At 35.4% G+C, this 25,178-nt stretch overlaps 1 long non-coding RNA gene across 4 annotated transcripts in view; it reads right to left on the bottom strand.

The window, feature by feature from the left end:
- The window catches only part of LOC138696177 (uncharacterized), a 127,931-nt gene that overhangs the window by 26,408 nt on the left and 76,345 nt on the right, over window positions 1-25,178 (bottom strand). The window contains exon 5 of one of the 4 annotated variants that reach the window (XR_011331269.1): window positions 7,823-8,436. The exons of 1 other annotated variant lie outside the window; for it this stretch is intronic. This is a non-coding gene — a long non-coding RNA (uncharacterized lncRNA). Of the gene's footprint in view, window positions 1-7,822; window positions 8,437-25,178 lie in introns of those variants that run through there. 2 more of the 4 variants (XR_011331268.1, XR_011331265.1) reach the window with 2 other exon arrangements.

Below are 25,178 nucleotides of genomic sequence, written 5' to 3'. Positions count from 1 at the left end.
AGTAAAGTGATTTGTTTGTATTTTACGTCAGTATCATCGAACTCCATTTGTGGAAGGGGGTAGCAAACGGTGTTTTCTGTTTTCAACCGTTAATCCAAAGGTATAGTCAGGTTAATATTAAAACTGTTTGTAAAAATAAAATGTCACTATATAAGTTTTTATGCAATTTTGTTTAAGTCTTGTCTGTGTATTTTATATAATATGTTTATGTCTTATGTGTTCTACATGCATTTGTATGTCATGTGTCTATTTCATGTCATTTTTATGTCATATACGTCCTTAAAAGTAATATGTACGTTTCTACGAAATGCTTACCTTTTTGTGTAATAAGTCTGTGTGTGATATGTCCTGGGAAAGTATTGTCTGTAATATGTCTGTGTTTCATATATTGTGTATCTATGTCTATGTATCTATTTTATCTCATATCTACATATTTGTATATAATATAATTATGATGTTTATTATGTCATACACATTTAATGTAATATGTGTATTTTATGTCATAATTATGTATATATTTTATGTAAGTATTTGTACAGGGCTATAATATGTACGATTTAACTACAGACCTAATATACCTTCGGTTAAAATATGGTTCTATAAACTTGAAAATTCAATAATAATATTATTAAGAATAGCCAATACAATCAGAGATCAAAGGAAAAAGCAAGAGAGGGAGAAAACTCAGATAGTGACAATGAAATGCAAACATTTTCTATGAATCCTAGTAGATACCGTGGAAGAGGATAAAGTCGATCAAAATTTTGCAATTTTTAATGATATTGAGGTTATGCAATGGAGCGAAGTTCCTCAGAAAATAGTATTTTGTCGTCATATACTTTCACTTACGAAATCACATTACAAGAAGTGAATTACAATTTACCAAAGTCTGATTTTTTTTTATTTTACTTGTGATCGAAGTTACCTGTTTAAATAGGGTAAAGTCGACCACCATTGAATTTTTAGTTTAAGATCGATTTAAAAATATTGCGAAGTAAAGTCGATCACTGTTTAGGTTTTTAAAAACAAATTAAGTGTATTACATGTATGTTATTTGTTATAAGGGGTGTAGAAAACAATAATAATCTATTATATAAGTCTATAGGATTATATAGTGGATATTTTGTTACTGTGATCATACAATTCGATACAATTAGGCCTATAGGTCTCCACTGTACAAATGTGACTATGATTGCCAATATATAAAACATAAAAAAATTATTACTTCACATATCAACCAGGTTAAATAAATAAATAAATATCAACAAATAAAGACTTAAGAATTCAAAATTTACATTGAAATATCACACTTCAATTATAATCTAAAATGCTATTCAACATTGCTCAGGTTTATGTCAGATGTTATTTGAAATCTTCCCCTCCTGATGTCACTTTAGAAACTACGTTGTTCCCATCGTCAGGTACAGAGGGGTACACAAAATACGTTCCTTTGGCAGTACTTCTCTTACGCAAGAAATTCACCATAAATTCGTCTTCCTCTTTCCCCACTACCCCATCTCTATAAGCTATACCATGACACTTTTCTGTTTATAAGTGTTAGTTGGAGGTATTTCGGTGAAAAAAATTATTCTTTCTGCTGGTCCTAACTGCTTCGAGTAGGTCGATGGCATGATCGACTTAACCCTACAAAAGTACAAGTTTTTTGAAAATAATAAGTTTCAATACTAACATTTAAGAACTGCAAAACTATTATTTCAGGATACAATCTCAACCAAAAGTACTTACGTATACTTCTTGTCTCCTTTCACTGCTGACGATAATTTAAAGTTTGTGAGACTTTGTTTTCGTTTAAGACAAAAAGTTGAGAATAACCATTTTCACTTCAACGGTAATTACACTGTGTTCCCATTGTTGGCATTTGCAAGCTTTTTGTTGTCCCTCTCGCTTACATTTGCAATGACAGGCAATGAAGTCAGCATAACAAAATTTTAACAAGTAACTGAGATAATATATAATTTTCAATAAAAATCGCAAATGATCGATTATACACCCACTGATTGACTTTACCCATTTCTACGGTACCAGCCTGATCCTAACGCCACAATAGATGATGTCTCCCAAACCCTTCAACAAATAAAGGCAAAATCCCATAAATCCATCCCTGCAGTCGTCTCAAAATCTCCATTATCATCCAGAAGACAAAAGGAATGGGATAAAGTGAAAGTTTAACCTCTTAGAAGTTGGTCAAACTTTTAAAGGAAGGGAAGTGTGGAATAATATTGTAACTCCTTGTAGACTGTAGTGTGAATTAATAATGAACCATGTATGTCAATTATATGTTACTGTATTCTGTGTAATTGCATCATTGCAAATGTATGTTACTCCTAAGGATGTTGGTGACTGCATAGAAAGCTATCTCCCTTTCACCCACGTGTTACCTTCTCACCCCTTTGATTTATTTTTGGACTCTTTAGGGCCGCGTTCCCTAAAATATTACTATACATGATCATGTGGAACTAAAACGTATATCGTAGTGCACGTGACTACAACCCCTAAACATTACCATGTATGGTCATGTTTCGACATGACTCGCGTCCTGACAATGCCCCAAACCTGCTCTATATAATACGAGTCACCACTAACCTCAGGGCTTTTACTCGTTAGTTGTCATGTCGACGGCTTAGTGTCAAAGGACACTAACTCCAAAAATCGACTTTTTGAGTTATTTATAGTATCATATTGTACAAAGTAGCCTTTATATGCTGTGAAAGTAATATGTCTCTACAAATGTAGTTTTATTTTTTTTGGAGATAGTGTTGTGTTAATTTAGACAGATGCTGAGTGTCAAACAACACTATCTCGACTTAGTTTTCTTTGACAGTAACAAAATATAGAATAGAAGAACACTAAGTCGAGATAGTGAAATTATTTATCATTTCTAAGATTTTATTGGTGACACTGCCTCAGAACATACAACCAAGAATGTAATACAATCACCATACTGTTCATTGTTAGAGAATTTTTTAATTAATAGAACAAGCATTCTTAAATCAATTCAGTTTGTAAGAAACGCACCACAGGATTGCTCTGATAATTTGATACTCTTTTATTAGAGCTAAAAAATAGTCAGATCGAATACTAGGGGCAGGTTAATGGTGAAGTTGGCTTTAGCGACATCTAAAATTTCGCAAGGAATGAGTGATGAAGCTAATAAGAGCATAGTTGTTAGTAGTCCATGTCCAATGCCGGATAACAGGAAAAAGCCCACAAGTCCTTAAATAGTGGAAAGAAATTGCTGGTAAAAAAAAGTTCTAGACAAAGATTGTACAAAATGTCCCCTTAAATGGAACCTCTCATTTAGTGCTGAAGACAAACATGAAATTCATAAACAATATTGGAATATTAAGAATAACGATTTAAAGCGGCAATTTTTATGGCCTTACAAAGGTGAAGGAAATCCAAATCCAAAAAGGATGAATCTAGAAGGCAAAACACCATTTTTTGTCTTGTGAAAAATAAAGAAAAGATATGGGTATGCAGGGGTTTTTTTCTCGCCATCTTTGACATATCCAACACAATAATAGAACATATTTTGAAAAAAGTGACAATAACTTAGTGGATACTGATCGAAGAGGAGGGCATGAACACGGAGTAAAGAAATCTGAAAATATTCGTGAATATATAGTGAACCACTCTGCTTCATTTTCAAGAGTACTGTCCAACAAGAGTACAAGAAACGACACTGCAAGAGAATATCTGTCTTGTGATTTAAATTTACAAAAAAATGTATGAATTGTATAAAGAAAAATTCAGATTTTGAACCGAGTTCTATATCTGGACTATATACCTTAATCAAGGTAACAGGGCTGATGAATCAGTATTAAATTATAAAACATAGATAGCACAATAAGCCTAAGGCTGCAGTGCGTCCGGAGCAATGACGGGCCTAAATGTTGGGGGGGGGGGGATTCAGGAATGCTAATGTTCAGGCAGAAAACCTTTCATATTATCGTCATATTTTCAAAAATAATTTTAATATAGCTTTTCATAATTCCAGAAAGGATCAATGCGATAAATGTTATAAATATGATCACATGTCTGAACATAAGAAGATAGAGACAGAGGCAGTTCATCAGTCCCACATTGAAAGAAAGGAAGAAGATCGTCAAGTAAAAAACGATTACAAAATTTAGGGCATCAGTAAACGATCTTTACTTTTTTAAATTTGATTTCGAAGCTGTGTGCTACAGTCCAAATGTTAAAATGGAATTAGTATTTTATAAACGTAGAATACCTGTATATAATTTGATCGTGTATGATGCAGCCAACAGAACAGCAGAGGTACCATTATATCTCTTTGCTCAAATGAAAAAAACTGCAAAATGGTAAAAGGTTCTGTTTCATGTCCGATACCTGTGGAGAACTGTGCTTATATCAACCATGCTCCTCTACGCTGTGAATGTTTTGGACGTACCTCAAGTTGAACTTTCTTTTAACTAAGACATTCACAAATGGACACAGTCCACGTGCACATTAAAAAAAAAACAGCAAAATATACAGAAATATTTGATCCATCAGAGTGGTATACAATAGTTAGAGCTGTATCCAAAATAGAAGTGGAACAGAGTAATGTAATGATGTAAGAGAAATTCAGAAGACATCAATAAAGAACAAGAAACTTGACACTAATGGAAACATTGTAGATGGCTGGATATAGTGTGGTTCCAGTATTTTTTTTAAATACAACTATGATGAAGAATTCCATAAATTCAAGGTATAGAGGAAGATTACACGTGGATTTAGGCTGGATTATCTTAAGCTTAAACCAAAGCATCATGGTGCACTGAAAATATACAAGATTAGAAAATGAATAATGTATTGCAACTATGTAAACAGAACATTATACCAGGAAATTACCATTTTTTACAACAGTTTAAAAATGGAGAACAGGAAATCGTAGTAGAAGAATCTCAAAATGAAGAGCAATGAGTGATTATAAAATCAAGAAGAAATTTTAAATATTTGTATGAGAGGTATGGATATTGATACTACTCAAAACGAATACTGAATCAAATAAAATGTAATATATTCAGATTATAATTTTTTCAATGTCATTTAGGGTATACATTCTGAGCTAAGTGTGTATTTTCTTTTTATTACGTGCAGACAGACTTTTAAATCAACTGAATTTGTAGACGTTGCTATTTTTTCAAATAAATTGATCATTAGATAAATAACTTTTTCGTCCAAATCCCTCATCAGCTGTGGTAAATTAAAGGAGCGTAACATTAGCAACTATTTAAAAACACTGTTGTTCTAAAATGCAATGTAAATTGAAGATAACATTACTCTTTTATTATTTTATAAGTGCACTGTTAAAATTATTATTTCAGATAATAGTATAAATTAATCTAATAATGATAACATTATGCTTTTATGCTTTATAAACAATATTAACTGGCACTTTTATAATAATGCTGATATGTTTTGAGTTTAGATAATGTTCCTTTATAAAGAAGAAGAAATATGATAATTGCAGCTCTCCACAATAAGTTAAATTTATTAATTTGCATTGTCAAATAGATCTATAATTTTTTATTAGAGTGTTTAAATTCAATATTTTGGCATTTATTTTTAACACTATCTACTAAATTGAACGCTTCGTGTTAGTAACAAAGAACACTATCTCCAAAATTTGTTAATTTTTAAGACAATATTAAATATTTCTAGAAAATATGTATTGTATTGTCTTTAAGGTTATATTCTATATATATGGTTTAAATTTTATCAACATATCTCTTAAATTAAAGCAGTAACATAAGAAAATGTACACAATTAAACTGTTTTTGCCTCTCCTGAAAAGTTGTGATTTTGGAGTTAGTATTCTTTGACATTAAGCCGTCGATGTAGTCTACAACACATTCAACTGTATTACTACCTATTCTCCAATACAATACTTATACCACAGTTTGACGACTTCTTATTCTCAAGAACCCTATACTCAATTCCTGTAACTTTACGAAGTGTGATCAACTCTACCTTACACCACACACTCTCGCTTAAGCCATAAACTAAGACATAAGGGGAGAGAACAGTGTGGTGTCTGCCTGCTAAACAGCGGGAATTTTTATGTTATTTATGGCCTATTTAGGAAGACAAGTCACCACTGCTATACCCACACCACGAGGCCAGACGAATTGTCTTAGTTACACTGTTTCAAGTGCAACCTCAAAGCCCGCGAAAACATACGAAATGCAGAAACCAGACCCGACACGAGCGATCCTGGCCTCAGGAACAAATTTTACTGCAAAACAGGTCTATGTCCATCACAAAGTTTTCAAATACTTCTACAGCGATATGTGCTTCATTCAAATGACTAATATATTATATAAAAACACAAAATTTGATTTCAATTAAGGCAAGTGACTGAGACCTGGCCTCACTTGTCTCAGTCAATCAGCCGTCACTGGGTGTTATTCATTTGTTATAGGTGACATTCATTTGTTATTATTCGACGATTGAGAAAACACTGTAATAAAATAAATTATAGACAGTTTAGTTTTGCCTTCAAAGAAGTAGATAGGTGACACATTAATCATACATCAGTATTAATAAATAGCATATAGAAAATGATTGTAGGTGACACATTAATTGTACATCAGTGTAAATAAATTGCATATCAGTATAGGTTAATGCTTGAATATGTATTTTACTCTGAGAGGATAAAAAGAAAGGAGGGAATACTTCAAGTCACATATGCTTGAAATCGGTGCGACGGATATGACGTCCACCGCGAAATACCGCCAATTCCATCCATCCAATGGTTCTACAGCTCATGTTTGAACCTTGACCTGCCGAATTTTTTGCCTCCATAAATCTCTATTTTGCGCTGCCAGTTTCCAATCTCTGCAATGTAGTAGACTAGCCTCATCCTCCCTGATATTATCATCCCATCTCTTCATGGGTCATCCTGGATGGCGATTTCCATGAAAACTAGCTCTAACAATAACGGCTTTTTTTGGTAGACGACCCAAAGGTAATCTTTGTAAGTGACCTGCCCATTGGAGTTTTTTCAATTTTATATGGGTGAGTATATCGTATTCTCTATGAAGTTCTTTATTATTTCGTATCTTATATTCCTGATTTTTGTTTACAGGTCCAAATATTTTCCTAAGTATTTTCCTTTCAAAGCTACCAATAGCTTTCTCAGCCCTTCTGGTAAGAGACCATGTTTCGCAGCCACACATGAGAACAGTTCTTATGAGTGTTTTATAAAGTCTTATTTTAGTTGTCATGTGGACGTCCCGATTACTCATAACCTGGTGTAGGGAATAAGTTTTATTGGCCGATCTTATTCGCTTTTGGATCTCATTAAAAAGGACATTATTATTGGTAATCCTTGAGCCTAAGTAGTCAAAACTATCAACCACGGTTATCTCTGGTTCACCGATCATAAGTTCCCGGCTATTTGTAATTTTAGAACTTGCTTGAATCATTGCCACGTGTTTTGGTTAGATTGATATTAAGACCTTAGTGGCCTCTTTCAATTCATTGTAGGTTTCGTTTATTGCCTTGATATTTCTACTTGATATGTATATATCATCCGCATAGCCGATTACTTGAGTGGTCTGGAAGTCCAGAGTACTTTTCATATTGATAGAGAGCTTTCTTATTGCATATTCCAGTACTAAGTTGAACAGGCATGGGGCCAGCCCATCGCCTTGTTGGAGTCCCTGCTCTATGTTAAAGGGGTCTGTTAATTGAGTTTGAATTTTCACCTGAACTATTGTTCCTTTTATCACTGTTTGTACTAATTTTATAAGTTTACATGGAATAACAAATTCTTGCATAATCCTATAAATTTGCTTCTGATTTATGCTGTCGTACGCTTGTTTGAAATCTATATAGATTTGGTAGACACCGCCAATTGCCAAATATTAAATTGCTACTATCGGTTTTGGTCATACGTAAATGGATTAGAATGGATCTGGAGGTAACAGGACTATTAGCAGATTATTATATCAATGTATGTTTTACTGTAGCCTATATTTATTAAAAGTGTTATGGTTGTGACATGGACTGAACACTTCATTTCCACATTCTTTCTCTTATCAAGAAGGATGTTGGCATTCCTTCATATGTTAAAGCATAAGGGAACATATCAACGGACATATTCTACATTTGAGCCGAACAGAACATTAGCTTATTTTGAAATATTCACAACAACACGAAACAATATGTAATCGTAATATAGTAATACGAACAAAACAGCTGATAAACACACCGAAAAAAATATGAACTATGGACAATTTGACGGCCATACTAGTACACCTTTTTGGTTCCACCATTTCAAGCTTATGGCCGGGGGTTGATTTTACTCCATGGATGTTTTCGCATTCAGCCACGAACCCACGAGTGGCGCTCAGAGCAACAACCGGAAGTCGTCAGACGCTTATGTCTTATCTGCATTAATTCCTGAGGAAAAGAAGCACATCTACTATACAATGGAAAAAAAAAAAACTTGACATCAATAAAGCAGTTCATCATGCACCCCTCCTTTCAGATCGCAGCCACAATTGCACATGAGGCAAGAAATTAAACGCTGACGTTTGTGGTCCAACACTTTTTAGGAACAAAAGTCTAGGAACTCTTTTACTAGAAGAGTATTCCTTGCATTACTGCAATTAAAAATAGCACATAAACGAACCATACTTATTCAGCTCAACCAAACAAATGGCCGCCCGTCGGCTGTTCAATTTGGGAGTATAACACTAGCGCCAGTGAGCAGATATCGTTCATTACAGTAATGCTCATTCACATTATTCAGTTGAAAAGAAGTGCAGTACGAGTCCAGTCAGAGTCTAATCTGACCAAGGAGATTTCAACAGTCCCCTCTACTGGTCTAGCGGTTATTTAGCAAGTCTATGCTATAGCCTAATCTCTTTCTAACTCGTTGGTTGTAAGTTTAACTTACAAGGCTACCAACAACAGCATTCTTGTCTACCATTTTTGGTTAATCATGACAATGATGCGTGTGTGTGTCTAATGCCTATCGACTTCACTTACGTGATTCGGGATCCGCATATTGTGGATAGATGGCAGCACTGTGACCCATTTTCAATTTGCACACCACTTCGGCGGGCCACACTGTTCATGATAAGTATTTGTGAAGAGTTAAGTAATGTAGGCTACTAGAGGGAGTGTATGTGTAAGTAAAGTGTAGGGAATGGGTACGGAAGGGAGAAGGGGAAACCCCTTGCCGACACATAGCGTATTCCTGTCGAATGGCACCAAGGGGGTCGCAAGGCTTAACGTTCCCATCCGGTGGACAAATCACTATCATCAGTGACATATGCCTTCTCTTCATATGCACTGCGGAGTGATTTGAGATTTAACCAAGGCATATTGGTGCGCAATTTAGTAATTAGAAGTTGTGCACCGCCATCTCTTCTAGACCCGAGGTAGAAATTTTACATGAAAATTTCTGATCTCGCCGGGAATAGAATCCAGACCGTATAGTTGAAGGCAGATACGCGACCACAGAGCTAAGATGGCGGACATTTATGACAATGATAAAATATTACATAAATATATCTATTACTCAAATAAAGATATATATATATATATATGTTTAAATTATTACTCATTTTTTGTTTGTTGCCATCTCCCACGCAAATAAATTTTAAGTAGCGGAGTTCTTACGCGTTTGTGGGCCGAGAGCTGAAAAATAGTAATAGCTTGCATTCAACTCTATTTACATGTAAAACCTACCCTTACCAAATTTTTAGTAAACTTATGCGATCACTATGACCAACAAAGAAAGGCTAGTGTTCTGAGTAATGAAAAATATTAACCACTGGAAAGGAGCAATAATTATGATATTTGTATAAGACTGCCGAAAAATAAAACGATTTTTACAAAATGGTATAAAATCAATACGAAATGGAGAGAATTATTTCTAATTACCTTCCCATCCCTAAAAAAATTGTTAGACAAAAATGGAAGTAATACAAAAAATCTTTATATAGAAAATTTTTGTAGGTATTTTTTTGTACAAATCTACACGCCTTGACCGACATTTACGAAAGAATTATTGGGTTTTAAAAAATTTAGGCCTAAGATTCGTAAATTTGAGTGCAAAGTCAATTATCAATGTTGGTTTCAAAAGTAACTACTAGGGAAATAGACATTTATTCCAATTATCAAATGTCGAATTAACCTGTTTCTACTGTATTACTATTTGAAAGACTTTTGACTCCTATAGATGTTTCTGATTCATATTTTATATTAGTACGTTAAATCACATTACTGACATCAAGTAGCATGATAAAAAACGGTCTACTTTCAATTGTTCTTGAGAAAATGGGAACACAAGCAAAGAAATTTAATTTTTTGAAAACCGAATACACAGACCAACACGTGGGAAGAACACAGTCGCAACATTAAAGTTCAAATCCTATTCCAAACGCAGCCAACATAGTAGGCATAGAATGAAGTTTCAGCTACAGAATTATTAATAAAAGAAGAGGAAGAAGATCTCTAAACCAAAGAGTTTTGAAATTAATATTCTCGCAATAAGTAAAGGTTTGTGATTTTATACTGATAAAAATCAAGTAACATTAATACAATATGTAACTGCATCATAAATAATGTAGCTACGTTGTTGTATCAATTACTTTAGAAAACTTAAAAATACGTTCTAAACATAAAATATGAAAACAAGAATATTTAAACTCCTTTGCGGCCGGTTGATTACTCTTACAACACAAGTACTATCAATTTTCTTGTCTACAGCTCCTACCACTCCTTTGGCTGTGATCCAGCAGGCAGTGGCTCCTACTCATTCACACTAGTTCCATTTTTTCATTCTCTATGTAATCGACGTTCATCTCTCAACGCGGAACAATACCGTCTTCAACAATGTAAATGACATATTGAATCGCCATTTTGAGTTTTGATTTCGATTAAAGCAAGCAAAGATGACGTTTTATGGAGCGTAATGTGAAATGAGGAGCTGGGTTCGATTTCCACGGAACAACCAGGATGAACTTCTTCCCATTGAGGTAAGTTTTCTAAGTTATATTACAATTCCTGTTTCAAAACTGCAACAATAAGTAGGGAATAAAAGCTTTTACGTTTTGTAGCGTCAATAGCGATTTTAGGAATAAAATATATGTATATTGGAGACTGATAATTAAGCCTCGATTGGACAAGCACGTTTAAAAAACTATCGAAATCGCGACACTATTTAAAATTACTGAGGACAATGAGGTTTTATGTTTTTAATACATTATATTGTTTTATGACCATTCTTCCTTATCAATAAATACGAACAAAATAAATCGTATAATGCAGCGCTTGTGAAAGTGTGGAATTCGGTGAATCGTAAATTATATTTAAATATTATTTTAAATTTGGAGATTAGGCCTACTGAAAAAAGTATACAAAGTCGAATCACTTAAATTTTGAAACATCACAAATAATAATTATTATAATGTAATCATAATATTATAAAATGAATATTAAAAATCATATTTCATTATTATTAATACTATTAAAGATCTAGAAAAGAATATAATATATATTTATCCGCATATCATCAGCTAAATTCCAGGTCTCAACATAACAATTTACTCATTATACCTTACCACAAGACATCTTTATATTCTTCATCTTATACAGTTTCAGTTGCTAGAAATTGGAACTCGTTTCCGAGTGATGTAAGGGATTGTTGGACAATAACTTCATTTAGGTCAAAATTACACAAATTCTTACTTAACAGATTAATGACTGATTAATATTTGTTACTTATAATGAAACTAACATCTGTCCATTCTTATTATTATCATTAATTTATCTAAATAGATTACAACACCTCTAATGGCAAAATTTAATTACATTAATATTATCATTATATAAATATATTTTTAGATGTAATATTTTTTCTCCCTATAACATAGTTCTAGTAAACTAATATTAAATTAATTCTCACCATTTTACTAGCTATCTCAAATTAATTATAGTTGACTGAATTAAATTAGCTCATAAATTAAGTTACCGGTACTACTTTATCTTATAGGTTCATCTAAATTTAAATAAACATGTATTAGTCGTTAAAACTTAACTGAAGAGTATTGCCGGAGAACATTTTAAGTGTCATGTAAATATTCGTAATTTAAATATGTATTGTATTGATTAAAGCTGGTTGAGTGGAAGAGAAGGCCTTATGGCCTTAACTCTGCCAGCGAAAATAAAACATTCTATTCTATTTTATAATCTTAATTAGTTTCATATCTGAATTCTCTGCGTATTTATCCATGAAAACAAATGATCGAAACAGGCTAAATGCAGAAGCAGAAAAGAAGCTACAGAATTCCGCTCTAAAACTAGATAATTATAACAAATTTGTAGCAATTAAAAAGGAACATATTCATCCCACCGAGCAGAATAATTAAGTACCGGATTTTATATAATTACAGCCGGAGTGTAATCAAACTCACATCCACAGCACACTAGACCCTTTCCCTACCCCATCTACGCCGGTTATCACTAGCTGTGTTAAATTACATTCCAAGGGCTCTGCAAATTTTACGCGTCTTTGTAATTCTTTCAGAACTTTCGAAACAATTCCAGGAATCTACATGTAATTAATTCATTAGATCATCGAAGTTATTGCATTATTGTAGGTCTACAAAGACATCTCCTGCACCTGCGACAGAGAGAATTTTCAAAGAAAGAACTCTAAAATGTTTCATGCAGCCCATCGAGTGGGATGCTGCAACTAACCCAGCCGAACATCTGGCTATATCAGGATACCAGACAAAGGAATCGGATACCCAACGGAATTAATGATGGTATGATAAACGTTTCGCCAACAAGGTAAGATCTTGCGGCATTCATTTTCTTTTTTTAGGTTAGCATGAACTATTACTCCAGCAGTATTCCTAGTCAGCATTGCAGTAGTAAGAATCTGAGGGTTTGAGATCATTTACCTAGAAATATAAGACTTTTGGTTTGAGAATATTCATGTTAAATTATTGTATTTTCATAAAGTCTGGAACCGGCAATTCTCCTTAATTCTTGAAATTACTTTTTACCGATTTTCTTATAGCTTGCGCGGTCGAATGTGTGAAAATATGTAGATTTTAACGACGATGAAACAGTATGTAGGGTTTTGTTTCTTTTGGAGTTTAGGCAACATAGCAGTTCCAAACTGCGTACAAAAGTATCAGCCACAGATCTACGAGTATATACAGATACGCAAAAAAAAAAAAAAAAAAAAAAAAAAAAAAAATTCACTTCAGCTTCTTCCTGTATAGCATCTAGGTATTTCGCAAACTGAAAATTAATTAATGATATTTATGCTCGACCATGCCAAAACGTAGTAATTATACACCTGGTAGCAATCCTTTAACCCATTACTGCATAGCGTCCTAAAAATGGGACATGCGTAAAATACTGATTTCTATGGAACTTTTTCTTGTTTAGTACAGTTGGAGGCATTGTTTAGAAGGTAAATTATTACATTGTATTATGGTGTTGCAGTGTTTGAATTCCGCGCGAACATTTGTTCATACCAGCTAATTTTTTACAAGATGGCAGGAATAACAGTATTTTGTGACGCACCGCGTGTAAGTTGATTCTTAGTTATTCTGTAATGATGGTACAGAAATCTGATTTTTATTTTCACGTGATGAGTTGAATACTTCAGTTTTCATGTGGTATATAACAACAATAAAATTTTCTTATATATTGCTAGGTACAAGGTGAAATAAAGTGCCGTCCTAAAAATAGGACGCCATGCAGTGTGCACTCCTATGGTATTCTTTATAATATGTATATGGTTTCCATTACATTGTTTTATTTCCAGTCTAACCGAGAGTGAAATTCTGGGGTTAATGGAAAATCAAAATAATAATAATGAGAGTCTAATATATGTGACCCCTCCAGAAGATTTCCATGATACAAATAAATACAGTGATAAATCGGATGACGAGCATGAGGCTTATTTGAATAATCTTGGCGGTAAAATGCTACTTAGTAAAGCGGAATTACAAAAAAAAAAAAATGTAATGATGATAATGAAGATGATATTGTTGATGAAAGTATGCCAGAGTCTTCTAACATAAAAGCTGCAACAAATGATTTTGAAAGTACATTAGACAAAAATGGAGCTGAGGTTTCTTGCACAAGTTAATGCCGCCCAAAGAGAAGAAAGCTAATATATGAACATTTCCAAGACAGGGAAGGTAATTCCAGGTAGAAGGCCATCGTACTACTACAACTACAAGTACTATTATTACTACTACAACCACCAACGTACCGCGCCGTGGCATTGTGGTCTAAGACATCCTGCCTCGGATTCGTGTTACGGAATGCGCACTGGTTCGAGTCCTCATGGGGCAAGAATTTTTTTCATGAAATTTCGGCCAGTGTATGGGACCGGTGCCCACCCAGCACCATCATGCATTTGTGGAGCTACGATAGGTAGCGAAAATCCGGTTTCGGAAACCAGCTATAATGGCTAGGGGGGAAATCATTGTGCTAACCACACGATACTGCCATTCTGGTTGGATGATTGTCCACCTCTGTTTCGGCATGTGGACGTGAGACCAGCAGCAGGCTGGTCGGTCTTGGCCCTTCATGGGCTGTAGAGCGACGAATTTTTTTACAATCACCACCATCAGCACCAGCGCTAGCAGCAGCAATAGCAGCATCATCACTAGCAGCAACAGCAGTACCAGCGCTAGCACAGAAACAGCAACACCAGCGTTGGCAGTACCGATGTTAGCAACAGCGGCAACAACAGAGTGGTGGTCCATCTTCGCTTATTTTCTTGATGTTGCCATAGTAAATGCTTGGTTTCTGTACAGAAAAATGAAGCCTCAAAACTCTTCAGAACCGCTCCTCAACTTTTGCCGTCTCCTGGCTTTTACAATACTGAAAAGGCATGGGGTGAGTTCCCACTAAGGAAAAATTGTTCCCATTCCATCAGGAGACATAAGATTTGATGGTCAACACCACTGGCCAGTTGAAAATGAAACTCTGCGAAGGTATGCTAATTGTACAGAGAAAGCAAAGTCCATCTGCAGCAAGTGTCAAATTGGACTCCACCCTAAATGTTTCTACCCTTACCACACAAAATACAGTAGTGTTGTGCAATGCGTAGGCTTGTGTGAGGAGGGCAGTTGAACCACTGATTCTAATATGTGTATATGTATTTGCTACATAATAAATACATAAATACTATTGGAACTAAAAGAGGGGTTATTCTATTCAGCTACTGTCACTGACCATTATGCATAGCGTCCTATTTATGGGACGGTCCTTAATTCTTATCCCAGAAAGTAAATAAAGATAAAAGTGGTAAGAAAGCATTCTTAAATCACAAACTAGCAAACTTAAACTCAGAAACGCATTTTTCAAGTTATTAATAACTTTATGTAGTAATGGGTTAATGCATGTCATTAAAGTACACCTATTCATTAAAGTTTAGGTTTTCGATTATTCTCGGATATGCAATCGAAAGACAACGAGGAAAACGTCACAGAGGCTGGAAATCCAATACTGTCGCAGAAGGTTATGTTCTGTTACTATAATAATTAGCGTTAATTGTAAATAATATTCAAATAAATTCAATTTGTCATCTCGTTTTTCAATTCTAATCCAATTTCCAGGTTATATCAAAATTAGTTCATGTTATTCTCTACATTACATCGAGATCAATGACATTATTGTTCTTCGGAAAAAATCAATACTTTCGCCTCTGCGCACATCTCACAATTTACGAGCTACACACAAGGTCACTTCCGATCTTCAGTCAGATACAAATAAAATTGATACTTCTGAATAATTTCAAGTTAGAAATATGGTCGAGCATAAAAAGTCGTATGAAACTTGCATATAATGGTAATTAAGACGCTCGTATGAAAATTATGAAACGAGCGCAAGCGAGTTTCATAAACAAACATACTCACGTCTTAATTACTATCATTATAGGCTCGTTGCATAATGTACTATTTTGATTTTAAAAATGGTGTCGTTCTAATAACTTTAGCCTATTAGTAATGTAGACAAAACTTCATGTTTATTTCTTAGTAATAATGTTAATTTTAAATGTCTAATATTTCAATGACATGATAGAGAGTGGATTAATCTTGCATAGGATAGGGACCAATGGCGGGCTTATGTGACGGCGGCAATGAACCTTCGGGTTCCTTAAAAGTCATTTGTAAGTAAATAAGTATTTCAATGACATAACTTTAATCTTATATCATCCTTGAAGACTAACTTTCTTGGTGTCACCTTCGATAAGGATCTTAGTTGGTCATTTTAACAATGATGTTCTTTGTAATGGTCGACCTGGTTGGCGAGTTGGTATAGCGCTGGCCTTCTATGCCCAAGACTGCGGGTTCGATCGCGGGCCAGGTCGATGGCATTTAAGTGTGCCTAAATGCGACAGGCTCATGTCAGTAGATTTACTGGCATATAAAAGAACTCCTGCGAGACAAATTTCCGGCACATCCGGTGACGCTGATATAACGTCTGCATTTGCGAGCGTCGTTAAATAAAACATAATATTTAACATCTTTGTAGTGCTTTAGACTTAGGGGGGCAAAGGCTAATTAGGATTTCCCGGTCTCTGATCGGGTCAAAAACCCTGATGGAACTGATATTTAACCCTTGCGGTGAATTTCGATGAAGTCCGGAGGGTCTAATTAGTCAAATCCACTCTCCTCACCTCCACGCCGGGGCCCCCTGGGATCTTTTAAGATGCGAAAGAGAGAGTGGTGTGCGGAAAGCAATGGGAGGCTTCCGCATTCATCCATCTATCCCAAGAAGAATGTATCGAATAAAATTGCATGATGGATCTTTCCCTGGTAAAAAACTCCGGACGTAAACTATCCCCCCAATCGGATGTCCGGGTGGGGGATACTGGGGAAGGACCCGTCATGACGTACAACGGACAGCAACAAGGAGGATCGACGACGAATGCCAGTACTTCTGGGCTACGAGGTAAGATGGAAAACTTGAAGCAATGACAAGAAACAGAGTGGATGTGATGGGAATATCGGAAAGGACGTAGGAAAATAGTAGAGAGTTAATGAGTGATGATTAGGGCTGGAAATTGATAAAATATAATTTTTTCTGAGATCACAGACAATGCAGGATACCCAATATAAACTCGTTCCATTTTAACACGAACCAATATAGTCTATGTTTACTTTTATTTTGCATTTATTTGCATTTTTTGCCTTGTATTGTTTAATGGTCATTTTTCAGGAAATGTTATTAGCAAGTACGCTGGTCATATTAGTTTATGAGCATAATAACATTAAGATTATGTTTTAGAGAACTTTTTTTTTCATAACCGTCTTTTGCATCATTTTTTATTTTGTTTAAAGAAGACAAAATATCTCCCAAGTAATGGTTCGTTTTTACTTATGATAAACCTGAAATTTTAAGCTTCATGTTGCTGTGAAAAATCCAATTAACACATTTAACTTAATTGAAAAGTATAGTATAACTAAATGAAATATTCCTCATCATCCTCATATCATCATCATCATCATCATATCATCATCATCATCATGATCATCACCATCATCATCATCATCATCATCGGCATTACGTCCCTTGTAGTTTAGCCTTAGCCTCCCTCAGAACATCCGACCAATCACTCCTGTCTAATGCTCGTGTTCTCCATCTTCTAATACCAACTTTTGTTAGGTCAGTCTGAACATCATCCAGCCATCTCAATTTAGGTCATCCAACTTTCCTTCTTCCTACTGGCAATGCATCTAGTAGAGTTTTAGGTGTGCAATTGTTCTACGTCCTGGCTATGTGTCCCAGCCACTCTAACCTTCCGAGTTTTATGTCAACAACAATGTTAATATCTTTATATAATTCATATAACTCAGCATTTGTTCTGATTCGCCAAAACCCTTGCTCATAAGTAGGCCCAGAGATTTTCCGTAATACTTTCCTTTCCCAGGCATTTAAGATCTTTATTGCCCTTTCAGATAGAGTCCAGGTTTCACTTCCATAAACTACTATTTGTTTAATAATAGTTTTATATATTCTTATTTTAGCTTTTCTTGAGATACACTTGGACTTCATAGTTTTATTCAATGCCCAAAGACCTCGATTCCCAGCTGCAATCTTCTCTTTTATATCAGTCATAACATCATTATTGTCTTTCACCGCGGAACCCAGATACTTAAAACAGGAGACTCTATCAAAATTAGTATCATTTAAATTAATCTTATTAGTATTGTCATTATTCATATTATACATGTATTTAGTTTTATCATTGTTAATTTCCAGACCGACTTTGATTGCTTCAGCTTCTATTTGTTTGAGTATTTCATCCATTGTACATTATTAACAGAATTCTGGAGTAATTTCAACGATCCTTTGGTGTCTCACAGCAACATATTGCTTTAAAATGCAGTTTCCTCAAAACTTTAAATTTTCAGTCGTTTCTTTCTCAAATAGGTCGTTTATATCATTTATACAACGAATCCACTTTGTTCGTATTTTATCAAGTGCATTTCAGAACAGTAACGACAACACTCGAAACAGAACGAATTTCAGTAAGTCCCTTAGCGATAGCTTGTGTATCTATGCACTATGTCTCTGAGCATGCGCAGTTTATTGTATCTGGAAATTAGAATAATCAAGGGCCTATTGCTTTTTTTTTATAGAAACAGCAGTGAAGAAGAAGGAGAAAAGAGACGCATCAACACAGATGCCCGAGGTGATGATGACCACCAAACCCGGGAAGCAGACAATACCAACTACTGCTCCTAAAGGTAAGTTAGAATATTGTTCACATCAGTGCCGCGTAGTAATATTTCAAAGTAGGGAAGCAGTATCCAAATACAATGATTTTACTTACTTGGTTACATACTGGATTTTAAGTAACCCGCAGGTTTATTGCCGTCCTCACATAAGCCCGCCATCGGTCCCTATCCTGAGCAAGATTAATCCAGTCTCTATCATCATATCCCATCTCCTTCAAATCCTTTTAATATTATCCTCCCATCTACGTCTCGGCCTCCCCAAAGGTCTTTTTCCCTCTGGCCTCCCAACTAACACTCTATTTGCATTTCTGGATTCGCCCATATGTCTACATGCCCTGCCCATCTCAAACGTCTGGATTTAATGTTCCTAATTATGTCAGGTGAAGAATACAATGCGTGCAGTTCTGTGTTGTGTAACTTTCTCCATTCTCCTGTAACTTCATCCCTCTTAGCCCCAAATATTTTCCTAAGACCTTATTCTCAAATACCCTTAACCTATGTTGCTCTCTCAAAGTGAGATTCCAAGTTTCACAACCATAAAGAACAACCGGTAATATAACTGTTTATAAATACTAACTTTCAGATTTTTTGGCTGCAGACTGGATGATAAAAGCTTCTCAGCCGAATAATAACAGGCATTTCCCATATTTATTCTGTGTTTAATTTCTTCCCCAGTATAATTTATATTTGTTACTGTTGCTCCAAGATATTTGAATTTTTCCACCTCTTCGAAAGATAAATCTCCAATTTTTATATTTCCATTTCGTACAATATTCTCGTCACGAGACATAATCATATACTTTGTCTTTTCGGGATTTACTTTCAAACCTATCTCTTTACTTCCTTTAAGTAATATTCCCGTATTTTTCCTAATCGTTTGTGGATTTTCGCCTAACAAATTCACGTCATCCGCATAGACAAGCAGCTTATGTAACCCGTTCAATTCCAAACCCTCTCTGTTATCCTGGACTTTCCTAATGGCATACTCTAGAGCAGTGGTCGTCAGCATTCGCTGAAATGGGTAGAGTGCATGGAGGGTAAGGAACTCTGCTCCGTCGTGCAGAAGGGATAGAGAGACAGTATACCCGCCAGCAGCGACGATTGCACGCTAGGGCTGTGTCTTGTCCGCGGGTAAGCGACGCTAGCCCAAGCGTGCAGTGTTTTGATGACCGCTGCTCTAGAGCAAAGTTAAAAAGTAAAGGTGATAGTGCATCTCCTTGAAATTCAATTAACACATTTTACTTAATTGAAACTTATAATATAGCTATATGAAATATTAACAGAATTCTGGAGTAATTTCAACGATCCTTTGGTTTCTCACAGAAACATATAGCTTTAAAATGTAGTTTCCTCAAAACTTTAAATTGTCAGTTGTTTCCTTCTCAAATGGGTCATTTATATCACTTATTCAACAAATCCATTTTCTTCGTATTTTCTCTACTGCATTTCAGAACGATATAATACAGCACTCGAAACAGAACGAATTTCAGTAGGCCTAAGTCCCTTAGCGATAGCTTGTGATCTATGCCCTATGTCTCTGACCATGCGCAGTTTAATGTATCTGGAAATTAGAATATTCAAGGGCCTATTACTTTTTTCTTATATAAACAGCAGTGAGGAAGGGGAAGAAGGACGCAGCAACACAGCTGCCCGAGGTGATGATGACAACCAACGCAGGGACGCAGACAACACCAACTACTGCTCCTGCAGGTAAGTTATTGTTCACAACAGTGCCGCATAGTAATATTTCAAAGTAGGAAAGCAGTAACTAAATGCATGAATATTTACTTACATACTTACTGGCTTTTAAGAAACCTGGAGGTTCATTGCCGCCCTCACATAAGCCCGCCATCGGTCCCTATCCTCAGCAAGATTAATCCAGTCTCTATCATATCTCACATCCTTCAAATCCTTTTAATATTATCCTCCCATCTACGTCTCGGCCTCCCCAAAGGTCTTTTTCCCTCCGGCCTCCCAACTAACACTCTATATGCATTTCTGGATTCGCCCATATGTGCTACATGCGCTGCCCATCTCAAAGGTCTGGATATCATGTTCTTAATTATGTCAAATGAAGAATACAATGCGTGCAGTTCTGTGTTATGTAACATTCTCCATTCTCCTGTAACTTCATCCCTCTTAGCCCCAAATATTTTCCTAAGAATCTTATTCTCAAACACCCTTAACCTATGTTCCTCTCTTAAAGTGAGAGTCCAAGTTTCACAACCATAAAGAAGAACCGGTAATATAACTGTTTTATAAATACCAACTTTCAGATTTTTTTGACAGCAGAATGGATGATAAAAGCTTCTCAACCGAATAATAACATGTATTTCCCATATTTATTCTGTGTTAAATTTCCTCCCGAGTATAATTTATATTTGTTACTGTTGCTCCCAGGTATTTGAATTTTTCCACCTCTTCAAAGGGTAAATTTACCATTTTTATATTTCCACAACCACAGAAAACCTTACTCGAGCTGGAGTTACATGTACACATTTTTCCTTTTATCATTCTGTTGGCAGAGACACAACAAATTATGATGGTGAAATAGAGGCTATACACATTGCTCTCCGACAATTATTAAATCTTCCCTTAAATAAATATAACAAGACAGTAATTCTTTCAGATTCTAAAGCTGCAATTCAGGGAATATGTTCAAATGCTACAAAGAAGTCAACAAAAATAAGAGAATGCTACAAAATGTTAACACAACTCCAAAAAGTTAATAAGATTGTCCGTGTTCAATGGATTCCAGCACACTGTGGAGTCATTGGGAATGAAACAGCAGACACACTTGCCAAGAAAGGCACAACAATAAAACAAAAATCTAAATTTAATTTCTCATATTCCTCAATAAAACGCTTGATCACTACAAAATTTTCTCATTCATACCTACAAGAAATAGAATCAAATGCTAAAGACAAAAAATCGATTACACTACTTTCCTACCCAGATATAATCCCCCAGAGACCAAGGAAAACAGCAGTTGCAGCCTTCAGACTATTGACAAATCATGACTGTCTAGCAAGTCATCTCTACAGAACAGGTATCTCAGCTTCACCCATATGTGTCTTGTGTAACGATCCAGCAGAAATGAATGAAGACCACTTGAAGACCTGTGAAACATTAAGATCAGAAGAAACTACAGTTCAAAAGTATTGGAAAGCACGACTGCTAATGGCTTCATTGCCAAATGCAAGGCACTAGACAACAACAACAACATATTTCCATTTAGTACAATATTCTCATCACGAGTCATAATCATATAGCCTACTTTGTCTTTTCGGGATTTACTTCCAAACCTACCTCTTTACTATCTTCAAGTAAAATTCCCGTATTTTCCCTAATCGTTGTGGATTTTCTTCTAACATATTCACACCATCCACATAGACAAGCAGCTCATGTAACCCGTTCAATTCCAAACCCTCTCTGTTATCCTGGACTTTCCTAATAGCATACTCTAGAGCAAAGTTAAAAAAGTAAAGGTGATAGCGCATCTCTTTGAAATCCATTTAAGACATTTTAATTAATTGAAACTTATAGTATAGCTATATGAAACATTATTAACAGAATTCTGGAGTAATTTTAACGATCCTTTGGTTTCTCACAGCAACATATTGCTATAAAATGTATTTCCTCAAAACTTTAAATTTTCAGTTCTGTCCTTCTCAACTGGGTCGTTTATATCACCACGGGCGACTTGATGTTCCCTTCGGTTTTTTGTATACGGCCTTGACAATAGTAATATTTTCTTGAAATTGGATAATTTCTCAATTCCACCACGAGGCGCTCTCTGCCAAGCTCTGGTGTTCACAGAAGAAATACTCAATATGAATTAAAATAAATGATTAAAGAGTAATAATAACACTTATAAATAATAAATAAGAAAATAATAAGTATTATTATGTTTACTTCTGTTAATTATGGTAAAAGCGTGAGTTTAAAAGCAGGGAAGGTACCACATAGTAACCTGTTCAGTTTAAGTAACATGATGACAGAGGCGTAATTTTGTAGTTCATTCGCTGAGTAGCACCCCTACGCTAAATTGCGATTTCAAAGTAATCACTAGGGTAATTATTTACATAACTTGTACTGAGTTTTATAATTTCACTCACTGCACTGATACATTCCACTTGATAGTGCAGATTCAAGAATCATAGTTTCAAGATTTTGCGACTTAGTGGATTATAAGCCGCATTCTTCGAAGGAACAAGCTTTTCAGTTAAAGCTGCTGCAATGTTATCTAGAAGGGGGCCTAACAAATTTCACAGTAATGATATTAGCAAGTCGGTTTTGGCCGTCTTCATCAGAAATTGGCATTGCAAGAGAGGGCATCTACACAGTAACGGCTCAATTTCTGAACACAAATTTTCTAATATATTCTTGTTTGGTATTCTCTTTCGTTGATTAAGCAGCTGGTCTAGAATCAATTTTGCATGAATACTGCCTTCATCGGCCTCTTTCCATACATTTTCCTGTTCTTCATGTAATGGATCTCTTTCAATTAGTTGGAGTTTTTCGGTTGTTTTCGTTATCCCATCTTGCTTCTCTTGTAACACCTGATTAAGTTGTGTAATTTTCACATTCAGTCTGTTAATTATTTCTTTTTAGCTCCACAAAATTGATAACGTCTATTTGCGTCGCTTTATGGTCATTTTCAACTGGCAAGAAGGGAATGTTATTAACCGATGCTGAGCCACTCGGAACATCTTGTTCAAATAGTGAAAAACCAATATTACTAAAAGATTTGCGTTTCTTGGGTGGAGGGAGATCAGTTTTAGTAACTGTTCGTCATGATCTTCTGATACGTGTCACTTTATACCTAGGATAATGAGGGAATATTGTTGGCACAGCATTTAGTTTTATTAGAATAATCTTCTTCCCTGAAATGTAAACTACAAACGACTGAATATGGGGAGTTGCTTTAGGAACAAGGTCTCGGCATGAAATCACTTTATGCCATTTCCGCATCTTTCCCTTACATACTTACTTATGGCTTTTAAGGAACACGGAGGTTCATTGCCGCCCTCACATAAGCCCGCCATCGGTCCCTATCCTATGCAAGATTAATCCAGTCCCTATCATCATATCCCACCTCCCTCAAATCCATTTTAATATTATCCTCCCATCTACGTCTCGGCCTCCCCAAAGGTCTTATTTCCTCTGGCCTCCCAACTAACACCCTATATGCATATCTGAATTCGCCCATACATACTACATTCCCTGTCCATCTCAAACATCTGGATTTAATGTTCCTAATTATGTCAGGTGAAGAATACAATGCGTGCAGTTCTGCGTTATGTAACTTCCTCCATTCTCCTCTAATTCCATCGCTCTTAACTCCAAATATTTTTCTAAGAACCTTATTCTCAAACACCCTTAATCTCTGTTTCTCTCTCAAAATGAGAGTCCAAGTTTCACAACCATACAGAACAACCGGTAATATAACTGTGTTTATAGATTATAACTTTCCGATGTTTTGACAGCAGACTAGATGACAAAAGCTTCTCAACCGAATAATAAGAGGCATTCCCATATTTATTCTGCGTTTAATTTTCTCCCGAGTATCATTTATATTTGTCACTGTTGCTCCAAGATATTTGAATTTTTGTCCACACCTGTGGAGTAATGGTTAGCGCGTCTAGCTGCGAAACCAGATGGCCCGGGTTCGATTCCCGTTCGGGGCAAGTTACCTGGTTGAGGCTTTTCCAAGGTTTTCCCTCAACCCAATATGAGCAAATGCTGGGTAACTTTCGGTGTTGGACCTTGGACTCACTTCACCGGCATTATCACCTTCATCTCATGCAGACGCTAAATAGCCTAAGATGTTGTTAAAGCGTCGTAAAATAACCTACTAAAGTAAAATAAAATATTTGAATTTTTCCACCTCTTCGCAGGATACAACTCCAATTTTTATATTTCCATTTCGTACAATATTATGGTCACGAAATATAATCATCTTTTCCTGTCACTCGAAAATTCGTGGAATGATATTGCTCCTCCACTCTTTTTTTCTATTCGAAGCACAATATAGTACACAATAATATGTCATTTTGAATTATATCACAATAAACTCTCATACCAGTAGAAAGAAACGCAATATTACTAATTATAATCGTACAAGAAACCATACACACATTCCTCAGTGAACCTTGGGAGTCAGTGCCATCTGGCGGGAATTTCATATTTTCTCGATTACAGCTTTAACACAGGGATCAAAATGAATTGTCAAGCCCGGTAAAGGAGAAGCGAAGCGAGCATCAAGTCGGCCGTGATATCATACAACAAATCCAATTTCTTCGTATTTTCTCAAGTGCATTTCAGAACGGTATACTACAACACTCGAAATAGAACGAATTTCAATAAGTCCCTTAGCAATAGCTTGTGACCTATGCTCTATGTCTCTAA

This window comes from Periplaneta americana, chromosome 3 (genome assembly GCF_040183065.1).
Source record: "Periplaneta americana isolate PAMFEO1 chromosome 3, P.americana_PAMFEO1_priV1, whole genome shotgun sequence".
NCBI lineage: Eukaryota > Metazoa > Arthropoda > Insecta > Blattodea > Blattidae > Periplaneta > Periplaneta americana.
The sequence above is the reverse complement of the archived record's forward strand: the minus strand, read 5'-3'. Positions and strand labels throughout refer to the sequence as shown.